Below are 10,761 nucleotides of genomic sequence, written 5' to 3' on the forward strand. Positions count from 1 at the left end.
GCAAATTAGCTTAAAACTAAAAATGAAATGCAACCTAACAAAAAATGCATGAAAAGGTAAAAGAAAAGGGAAATGCCCCACCCCAAGCTTAAGAACAAGCATTGTCCTCAATGCTTAAGGAAAGGGCGGAAATGACCGAAATCGGAGGGTCGGGCGGCGGGAAATGCCCGTGGCGATAGTGGTAGTCCCACATATCCTGGACCTGGCGGGAAGTGGGCGGGAAGGACTGCTCCAATCGATCAACACGGGTCACCACATCTTGGATGGCTCTCGTGTTCTCTTGCGTTTGGCTGTCGATGCGCTGCACCATGGAGAACATTGTGGCGAATTGGTCAAAGAACGTAGGGGGGGAATATGGTGGGACTTCGTGTCCCCCCTGCTGCTGCGGCTGATATTGAGGCTCGGCAAAATGTTGTGGAAGCTGAAACTGGCCATCTTCATCATCTATAGGAGGAGGGTAGTCGGATGGAATGATCCATTGATCGGGGTCAGTTGGGTCGAAACTCCCTATATACTCGTGGGGAAGAATGAGGTATGGTTGGTTGTCAAGAATCCACATAGGACCAACGACCGAATCCCGGACGAGTTGCATTCGGCGGAGTGCGTGGCCGTCAAGGCTAGAGGGGCCGGAAGCCTTCTCGAATGGAAGAGTGGAGAGATGAAGTTGAAGCGGTGGCCGAGATGCAATGAGGGTGATCAATCCCCCAATGAAAATGTCTCCTTTGTCCATAGTTGTGAGGTTGTAACATTTGGTGAAGAAAAAGGAGGCAAAATCCGGCCGCGGACCATTCTCACGAGTCATGCACCAAAGAAAAAATAATTCCGCCTTTGAAATTTGTCCCACTTCGGAGCGGGCAAAAATGGTGCATGTGAGTACTCGATGCGCTAGGCGCAAACATGGGTGAATTATGGAGGAGGCCTTTGACGAAGACGATGAGTATTGTGGCTCGTTGGTAATTTGCTGCCAAAAGTGATGCTCATTGAAGTTTCCGGGCCATGGGTCTTGTTGGTGATATAGATTGTCCACTGGAGTGCCCATCAGGGCGTTCACCACCCGATATGGTAGGGATCGCTTCTCGCCGAGCATTTGGAAGGTGACGGTTTCGCCTTCCTCTCCGGGATTGAATGTGGCGAGAAATTCCAAGGTTGGTTCAACATAGGTGGCGGCGCGGTTATAGAGGAATTGGCCCCATCCAATATTGTTAAATAACGCTTGGACTCCATCGAGTACCCCAAGACTAGCAAAAGATTCCCTATGGAGGAATTTTGTTGACTTGACTTGACGTTTGTTCGAAACGATAAAATCATATGTTGTGCGGTCCTCGCGATTCAACAAACGAAACGGGGGATCCTTGGATTTTCCTTTTGATCCACCTTTAGAGGAAGTAGCTCCCGTCCCCGTTTTGGCACGTTTAGACATTATCCGGGACAAAATTTTATCAACAATAATCTTCAAATGACACCAAAGACCACACAATTCCAACAACTAATGGGTAATCAAGATGCAAATAATCAAGATAAAGGAATGAAAGTACCCAATTTTCTTAGACCCGGGATGAATAAGTGCCACCAAAAATATTTCGTCAAGACACACCCCAAGCTTACAATTTTTGCTCCGTATTTGACGCTTTAATCGCTAAAACAACCCCACAAACGAGCTTCAAGATGACTTTCCGGCGACTAGAGTGGCGGCACCCGAATTGGTCGGCAATTTTTCGTGAGTTTTTGGGAAAAGATGGGTATGGTTAGAAAGCCCTTGATGAGAGAAACAAAACCTCGTTCTCGGAATCTCCAATGGTGGCCGGAGTTGGCCGGAAAATGCGAAAGAAGGTGGTGGTGGGTGGTGGTGGCGCCCGGAATTCCGGCCACAGATCGGACCGGAATTTGGGTGGGGTTTGTACAGGATGAAAAATGGCGAAGAATGGCGGCCGTCTCGCGAGATTCCGACCGGTAGAACTCCGGGAAAATGGATTTTTGTGAGGAGTGGGTTATGGTGTTCTTGAGAGTAAATGGTGGAATTTGTTAGGTTAGAATGAAGAAGATGAGTGCTGGAGATGTTTAATCCATGGTCAAGAAAGGTCAAACCCGGTCAATGTTGGTCAACTCATTAAACCCCTTAGTCAACAAAAGTCAAAGCAGTCAACAGCTCAAAGAATCAGTCATTCGACCAACCACGCGGGCAGGGCGCGGGCCGCGTGCCGGCCGCGGGAACTGAATGGCCCAAAAAATTGCTAAGTGCTCGAACACCCACGCGGGTAAGGCTCGGGCCGCTTGCTGGCCGCGTCTAGCTGCTGAAAAACTTCTGAATTCTCTGATCTTTCACGCGGGTAGGACTTGGGCCGCGGGCTGGCCGCGGGTGCTGTACTCTATCTGATCCTTGATCTACGCGGGCCGCGCAAACATTAAGCCGCGAAGCCACGTGGGCCGCGGGTCATTCTTGCACTTCAAAAATGATTTTTTTTTGTTTTTTTTAAGCCAAAACGATCCCCATAAGGCCCGGTTTCAAAAATTTGACAAAATTGGGAACAAAACGGGGAGTGAAAGGTGAAACCTTTCAAAAATTTATTTTTTCAAAATCCCGAAAACGCGTTGAAAAATGATTTATTTGGATCCGGAAAAAGTGAAAGCATAATGCTTTCCAAAAATGCCCTTCATTAACGTCTTTGGCGAGACGTCCTTCTAGCTTGATTCAACACACCGGGACATCCAAATGGATGATTTCAAGAGCATTTGCATTAAAACCTTCATAGAATGGCTTCAATCGGTGCCCATTGACTTTGAAGATTTGTCCCGTTTCTTCACTTTGGATTTCCACCGCCCCATGGTCAAAAGTCTTTATCACAACAAAAGGTCCAATCCATCTTGACCTTAGCTTGCCTGGAAATAACTTCAATCGTGAATGGTAAAGTAAGACCCTATGCCCCGGTTCAAAATGCTTCCGGGTGATGGACTTGTCGTGGAAGAACTTCGTCTTCTCCTTATAAATCCTTGTGTTTTCATAGGAGTCGTTTCTCAATTCTTCCAGCTCTTGGAGTTGAAGCTTCCTATGTCTCCCCGCCTCATCAATATTGTAATTACATTGCTTGACCGCCCAAAATGCACGGTGCTCTAATTCGACGGGTAGATGACATGATTTTCCGAAAACCAACCTAAAGGGTGACATTCCTATCGGGGTCTTGTAAGCGGTCTGATAGGCCCATAAGGCATCATCAAGCCTTAAACTCCAATCTTTCCTTGTCGGATTCACTGTTTTCTCTAAAATACTCTTCACCTCACGATTTGAGACTTCCGCTTGACCATTCGTTTGAGGGTGGTAGGCGGTAGAGACACGATGGGTCACGTTGTACTTTTTCAGCAAGGCCTCCATCATCTTATTGCAAAAATGCATCCCTCTATCGCTAATCAAAGCCCTAGGCACACCAAATCTCACAAAGACATTAGATTTTAAAAAGTCGATAACCGTTTTGGCATCATCCGATCTTGTGGCTTTGGCCTCAACTCATTTAGAGACATAGTCAACCACGAGCAATATGTAAACGTTGCCAAACGAGACGGGAAATGGGCCCATAAAATCAATCCCCCATACGTCAAAAATTTCACAAACAAGGATTGGATTTTGTGGCATTTGATTTTTTTGTGAAATGTTTCCCGTCCTTTGGCACCGTTCACAGCTTTTACAAAACATATAACAATCGCGTGACATGGTTGGCCAAAATAATCCACATTCAAGAACCTTTCTCAAAGTTCGGCTAGGTCCGAAGTGTCCTCCACAAGCAAATTCATGACAAAATTGTAAAATGGATTGATGCTCTTGTTGGGGTACACATCGCCTAATGATTTGATCGGGACAATGTTTCCACAAATAAGGCTCATCCCACACATAGTATTTTGCATCACTTTTGAGCTTGTCTTTTTGAGCACGTGAGAATGTGTCGGGATACCTTTTTATGACCAAAAAGTTAACGATATCAGCATACCAAGGAGTAGATTGAATAAGGGAAAAGAGATGCTCATCCGGAAACTCGTCCCGCAAAGGGAGAGGAGTTTCATTTGAAGTGATCCGGCTTAAGTGGTCGGCAACAAGGTTCTCGCATCCACTTTTGTCTTGGATTTCCAAATCAAATTCTTGCAATAATAAGATCCACCGGATGAGTCTTGGCTTTGCATCTTTCTTTGTCATCAAGTACTTGAGAGCCGCATGATCCGAATACACTATAACTTTGGTGCCAAGTAGGTATTGTCGAAACTTCTCCAAAGCGAACACTATGGCTAATAGCTCCTTCTCCGTGGTAGAGTAGTTGCTTTGAGCATTGTCTAGTGTCCTTGATGCATAATAGATCACGTGGGAGGCTCTTCCATTCTTTTGACCCAAAACGGCGCCGATAGCATAATTGCTTGCATCACACATGATCTCGAAAGGGAGATCCCAATTCGGTGCTTGTATGATGGGGGCGGATGTAAGCAATTCCTTGAGCTTGTCGAAAGTTTCTTTGCACGCCTCATTGAACTCGAAATCGGTCTCCTTTTGCAAGAGTTGGCACATTGGTCTTGTTATCTTTGAAAAGTCCTTGATGAATCGTCGGTAGAAACCTGCATGGCCCAAAAAAAACGAACTTCCCGAACACAAGTCGGGTAAGGTAAGCTTTGAATAAAATCGATCTTGGCCTTATCTACCTCAATTCCTTTTTCAGACACAATGTGACCCAAAATGAGACCTTGACTCACCATGAAATGACATTTCTCAAAGTTTAAAACCAAATTTGTTTCAATGCATCTTTTCAAAATTTTGGTGAGATTGGTCAAACATTCTTGAAACGAGTTCCCATATACCGTAAAGTCATCCATAAAAACCTCAATTATGTTTTCGACATATTCGGAAAAGATACTAACCATGCAACGTTGGAAAGTGGCTGGGGCGTTACACAATCCAAATGGCATTCTCCGGTATGCGAAAGTGCCAAATGGACATGTAAATGTTGTCTTTTCTTGGTCTTCCGGTGCCACCGGGATTTGGTGAAAACCGGAGTACCCGTCTAGACAACAATAGTGAGATTTCCCGGCCAACCTTTCTAACATTTGGTCGATGAAAGGCAATGGAAAATGATCCTTTCTTGTGCTTGCATTGAGTTTGCGGTAGTCAATACATACTCTCCACCCGTTTTGCACACGGGTGGGGACCATCATACCTTTGTTGTTCTCGACCACCGTGATTCCCGTCTTCTTGGGAACGACTTGCACCGGGCTCACCCATTTGCTATCCGAGATTGGATAGATCATCCCCGCATCAAGTAGCTTCAAAATCTCTTTCTTTACAACTTTCATCATAGGCGGGTTCAACCTTCTTTGCGCATCCCGACTCGGCTTGCATTCATCCTCCATCAAGATTTTGTGCATACAAGTGGAGGGACTCAAACCTTTGATATCCGCAATCGTCCAACCCATGGCTTCCTTGTGTTCCTTCAACGCCTTGAGGAGTTTCTCTTCCTCAAATTCGGTTAGATGAGTCGAAATGATAACCGGAAGAGTCTCATTCTTGCCCAAGTAAGCATACTTCAAATGTTGAGGTAGGACCTTTAATTCCAATTCGGGTGGTTGAACAAGGGATGGAGACAACTTCGTATGGGTTGGGGTCAAATCAATTTGCTTGACATCAAATCTTGTGGATTTCTTCACCTCTAAATTATTGACCAACTTCTCAACCTCCGGATCCAAGGAATAAAACTTTAATTGCTCGAGTAGCTTCCCAAAATCAAATCCTTTGCTTAAAATCATTTCCAACACATCGCCATTAGACAACTCGAACAATTCTTGGGTCAGTGGCTCAACAACATCTACAAAGTACATAGATGAAACGTCACTAGGATATCTCATAGCATCATAGATATTAAAGCTTATTGTTTCACCATCAAACTCCATTGTCAAACTTCCCGCATATACATCAATCTTTGTTCTAGCCGTTTTCAAAAACGGTCTCCCAAGCAAGATTAAAGCCGATTTGGAGGACACTTCCTCATCTAGATCAATCACATAGAAATCCGCCGGGAAGACCAATTGGTTCACTTGCACTAGGACATCTTCCAAAACACCTCTAGGAAAGACACTTGATTTATCCGCAAGAGAGATTATGACACCGGTTTCACTTAAGGGTCCGACATTCAATGATTCATACACCGAATAGGGCATGACATTGATAGAGGCACCAAGATCAAGCATAGCACTACTAAAAGTGACATCTCCAATCTTGCAAGGAACCGTGAACATTCCGGGATCTTTGCATTTGGGTGGAAGTTTCCTTTGTAAAACCGCGGATGCGTTTTCATTCATCAAAATTTTCTCATTCCCCTTCAACTTCCTCTTGTTGGTACAAAGTTCTTTCAAAAACTTTGCATATCTCGGGATTTGCTTGATTGCATCAAGTAGAGGGATGTTTACTTCCACCTTTCGAAAGGTGTCCAAAATCTCTTTCTCCTCCATGTTCTTTTTCGAAGTCGCAAGTCGGGAGGGGAATGGCGGTTGAGTGGCTATGGGTGTTACTAGAGGGGTAGTCTTCTTTGGAACTCCGGCTTGTGCATCGTTCTTGACTATAGGTTCTTCAACGGGAATAACTTCTATTTCTTCCTCTTCATCTCTTGGCTTCTTCTTTGAACTACTCTCTCCGGCTTGTTTGCCACTTCTCAAGGCCACCACATTGACATTTGGGTTCTTTTCGGTTTGAGAAGGCAATTTCCCACGGGACTCCAACTTGCTTATGGATGTAACTATATCTCCCATTTGTGCTTCAAGGTTGGAGATACTAGTTCTTGTCTCTTTTTGGAATTGTTGGGTACTAGTGGCTAAGGATTTGACAATGTCTTCAAGAGACATTCCGGAGCTACTTGGTTGGGATTGAGGAGGTTGTTGGTGATGTGGAGGGTGTGGTTTGGATTTATAGTGTGGTTGTGGATGTTGGTAGTGAGGTTGTGGTGGTGGATAGGATGGTCTAACCAATGCATTTTGAGGCAATGGTCTTGGGTTGTAGTTCATGTTGGGATTTGGCTTCCAACTTGAATTATATGCATTTTGGTAACCGGATGGCTTGTTATGATAGTTTTGGAACTCTCCCGTGGCATTTACATGTTCCACATCTTCTTGGAGAATGGGACACATATCCGTAGGATGTCCCATTGTTGCACATATTCCACAAACCATCACTTGTGGAGTTTGTCCCATGGCTAGCTTTTGGACAATGGAAGTTAGATCTTTGATTTGAGACTCGAGGCTTGATGTTCCCACCTCATTGACTTTTTGTTGAGTTTCTCTCTTCATATCTTGGCGCGGGCCAAAGTGTTGGGAATTTGCGGCTATGGTGTTGAAAAGTTGTCTTGTTTGTTGTGGAGTTTTACTAAAGACATCACCACCACTTGAGGCATCGACTAGTCTTCTCTCCATTGGCAACAATCCCTCATAGAAGTGTTGAATGAGGAGTTGTTCCGGAATTTGGTGTTGTGGGCAACTATAGCACAAGTTGTTGAACCTCTCCCAATAATCATGAAAAGTCTCATTTTGACTTTGGCGGATTCCACAAATCTCATTTCTAAGACTTGAGACTCTTGAAGCGGGATAGAACTTATCAAGAAAAGCTCTTGCCATGTCGGTCCATGAGTTGATTGACCCCGGGGGAAGATAGAATAACCAATCTTTTGCTCTATCGGCCAATGAAAAGGGGAATGCCCTTAGCTTGATTTGGTCATCGGTTGACCCTTGTAGCTTTATACTAGTGCAAATAATGTGGAACATCTTCAAGTGCTTATGCGGGTCTTCGTTCTCCAATCCATGAAAAATCGGGAGGTGATGGACTAAACTTGACTTCAATTCCGAACCTCCTTCCAAAACCGGGTAATTGATGCCGGTTGGAGTTTGTGTAACATCGGTTTCCATCATTTGCCTCAAAGTTCTTTCGGGAACTTCTCCTCCGTCCGCCATTGCAATTGGTTCAATAATGGGTGGATTTTGTTGTAGAGGTGGTGTTTCGGGAATTTCTTGGCGAGGGTCGGGACTAGAATCGGGTTCCGTATCGCTTGATGAAGCGGGTTCAACCTCCGGATCCCCGTGAGGATTAGAAGTTTGACCACGTTCAATTCGTTTTTCCTTCGCCAAACGCCTTGCTTCTTTTTCAATTTCTGGGTTGTAAATCAAGTCACCTGTACGCTGAGATCTGGGCATAGAGAAACAAACTGATTAAATATAAACCAATTCCCCGGCAACGGCGCCAAAATTTGGTGGTTGTCAAGGCCAACAAAATTAATAACCCTAATTATTACACACTAAAATAGTGTATAGTGGTACAGGGATCGAATCCACGGGGATTGGTTCAATTTAATAACTCTATGAAAAATCTCTTTGTAAAAATACTTGGAAAATGACAATAAATTAAAACTGGGGGTTTTGGTGTTTTGAAATACTTGAAACAAACTAGAATTAACTAAGATTTAAATAGACAATTTCAACAAAAATAAGAGTTTGATGTAAAATCAATAAGAGAAGGATGGTTTAAGGTTCCTCACTTTGACTTTTGATGAACATATCATTAGAATCAAATGGTGCAATACTTGTTTTAAACCCTTAATTTGGCTATAGTAATCCAAGGAGCTTGAGATTACCTAGACTTTTCTTAATTGTTGAAATGGTTAGAGAAGCTCATAACAATTTCCTTAGTTAAAGTCACTAATTCCATTAAGCATGTAATTAGTGAAAGTCAACTAGCATTAAGAACCAAAAAAGTCACCAAATCCAAGAGGGGTCAAATGCTTTCACCACCATGTTGGAGAAAATGTTTTTATGATTGTGTGAAGTAAAACTAACACAAGAATCACTTGTTGCTTGCTAATTTGAAGATCCTTTACTAAATCAAGAAATTAGCCAACTAATCACCACACATTTAAACTCATGAATAAAAACATGCAAGTAATGATAAGATGTTAAAACACAAAACATTTTCATAAAGATTCAAACACAAATTCATGGATTCTTCAATATTCAACAAAAGTTCAAAGGATTCAACAAAAGTCAACCAAGATTAGTTTAGCCAAGCATGACTAAACTCAAGGAAACAAAGTTAGTTAAGATTGTACCAAACATTTAGCAAGAATTAAGAGATGAAATGGTGAAGTTCTTGAGGGTTCTTGGCCTTCAAAAATGCTCCAAACTCCAGAGAGAAAGTATCAAAATCGGACCTCCAAGATAAGGCTGAAGAGGCACACCAACCTTCCCAATATAGAGCTCTAAGTAAAATCCCGAAATTGCCCTTGTCAGGAATCCACGCGGGCCGCGGGGAATCTTACGCGGGCCGCGTGACTTCGACGGAAATTTTTGGGCTTCTTCAAGTCTTGGGCCCCCACAGCTAATCCACTGGCCCAGTTCGAATCCAATCTGCTTCTAGCCCATTTCTCTTCAATATTTCTTCAATTTGAGCCCAATTTGTCTCTCCACATCACTCAAAACTTCCGCAAATTCCAAAACATCGATCTTGCACACTCAAGAATTCTCCCGTGGCTTTCAAATTTAAAGTTTAATTCTTCCAACCCTTCAAATAATTGACAATCCCACTCCATGCATCACCTCTATAGCCATCAAGCCTAAAATCCTCGTTGTCCTCCAAGTCCAATTGCTTTCCAAAAGATCCCGCTCCGCTAGTCTCCTTAAAATCTGTAATTAAGCTCACAAAACTCGAAAGAACCCGAAAGTGGTCATAAAATAACAAAAAGGAAAATATGCATGGAAATTATCTAAATTGTGAATGAAATATGCTAAAATAAACTATAAAAAGAAGTAAATAAAATGAAGCTATCAAGTTCCCCAAAATACCTACATCATACAATACACGCAAGAATAAAAACATTGACCTTCATCCCAAGGCTGGTCTGCGCCTTCAACTTTCAGCATAAAGTTGGTCTGCCCCTGGCCTTCAGCATGACACTGGTCCACCCCAAGTATCTCGACCTTCAGCACAAAGTTGGATCGTCCTCAATTCGCTACAAGATACTTCGACATATATATAATAACATACAATCAACAACGATCCAACAACACAGGTAACTGACTAAACTAGTCTAACTGTCTAACAGCTCGCTACAGCATAACACCATCCTAACACACCAAGATACATATTGTAGAGTAAAGCATAGTGAGAAAACCCACCTGAGCTATACATAAGAAACTCAACATCAACCTCAACAATAGAACAACTAACAAAATCTACCTAATTCCAAACTGAGACCAGTCCTTAGCCAAATACTCAATTCTACCCAAGTTTGGCCAAAAGTGAAACTGGTCAAAAATTCAATGCTAATCGGTCAAAGTCAACTTTTAACCATCACCATAACCGTGTCGCGGACTGCCCTTGGCCACGTCGTGTTTCCGCTCAGAATCTATATCCTCATTAAGTGCTTAATCTATAAAGATCAAGGCATACGAAACTTACTTCATTAATACATGCAAAAAGTCAACAATATCATATTTTTCCATTTTACCCCTTTGGCTCCAATACACAATTCAGGGGCTTAAATCACTTAACAAACATTATCAACATCTAATAAGGTCCAAACTTCATCCAATGAAGCCCTGTATCTTTACTTGTTCAAATTATAGTCTGCTATCCTGAAACTGGATGTTACAGTTTGACCATTAAGCTTCTTTTTTTCTGTACACATTCAGTCTTTATAACCTACTGCTCCAGGTTAAGCCGAGAAAAATGAATTACTAGGGTAATGTAATTTTCAGTTT

At 42.8% G+C, this 10,761-nt stretch overlaps 1 pseudogene; it reads right to left on the minus strand.

Annotated features, from left to right (window-relative positions):
• Nucleotides 1-2,689: 2,689 nt before the first annotated feature.
• LOC145139276 (uncharacterized) lies at nt 2,690-6,771 on the minus strand (annotated as a pseudogene).
• Between the last annotated feature and the right edge of the window lie 3,990 nt (nt 6,772-10,761).

The sequence above is a fragment of the Lactuca virosa genome, chromosome 9 (assembly GCF_052849685.1).
Source record: "Lactuca virosa cultivar CGN04683 chromosome 9, Lactuca_virosa_CGN04683_v6, whole genome shotgun sequence".
Classification (NCBI taxonomy): Eukaryota; Viridiplantae; Streptophyta; class Magnoliopsida; order Asterales; family Asteraceae; genus Lactuca; species Lactuca virosa.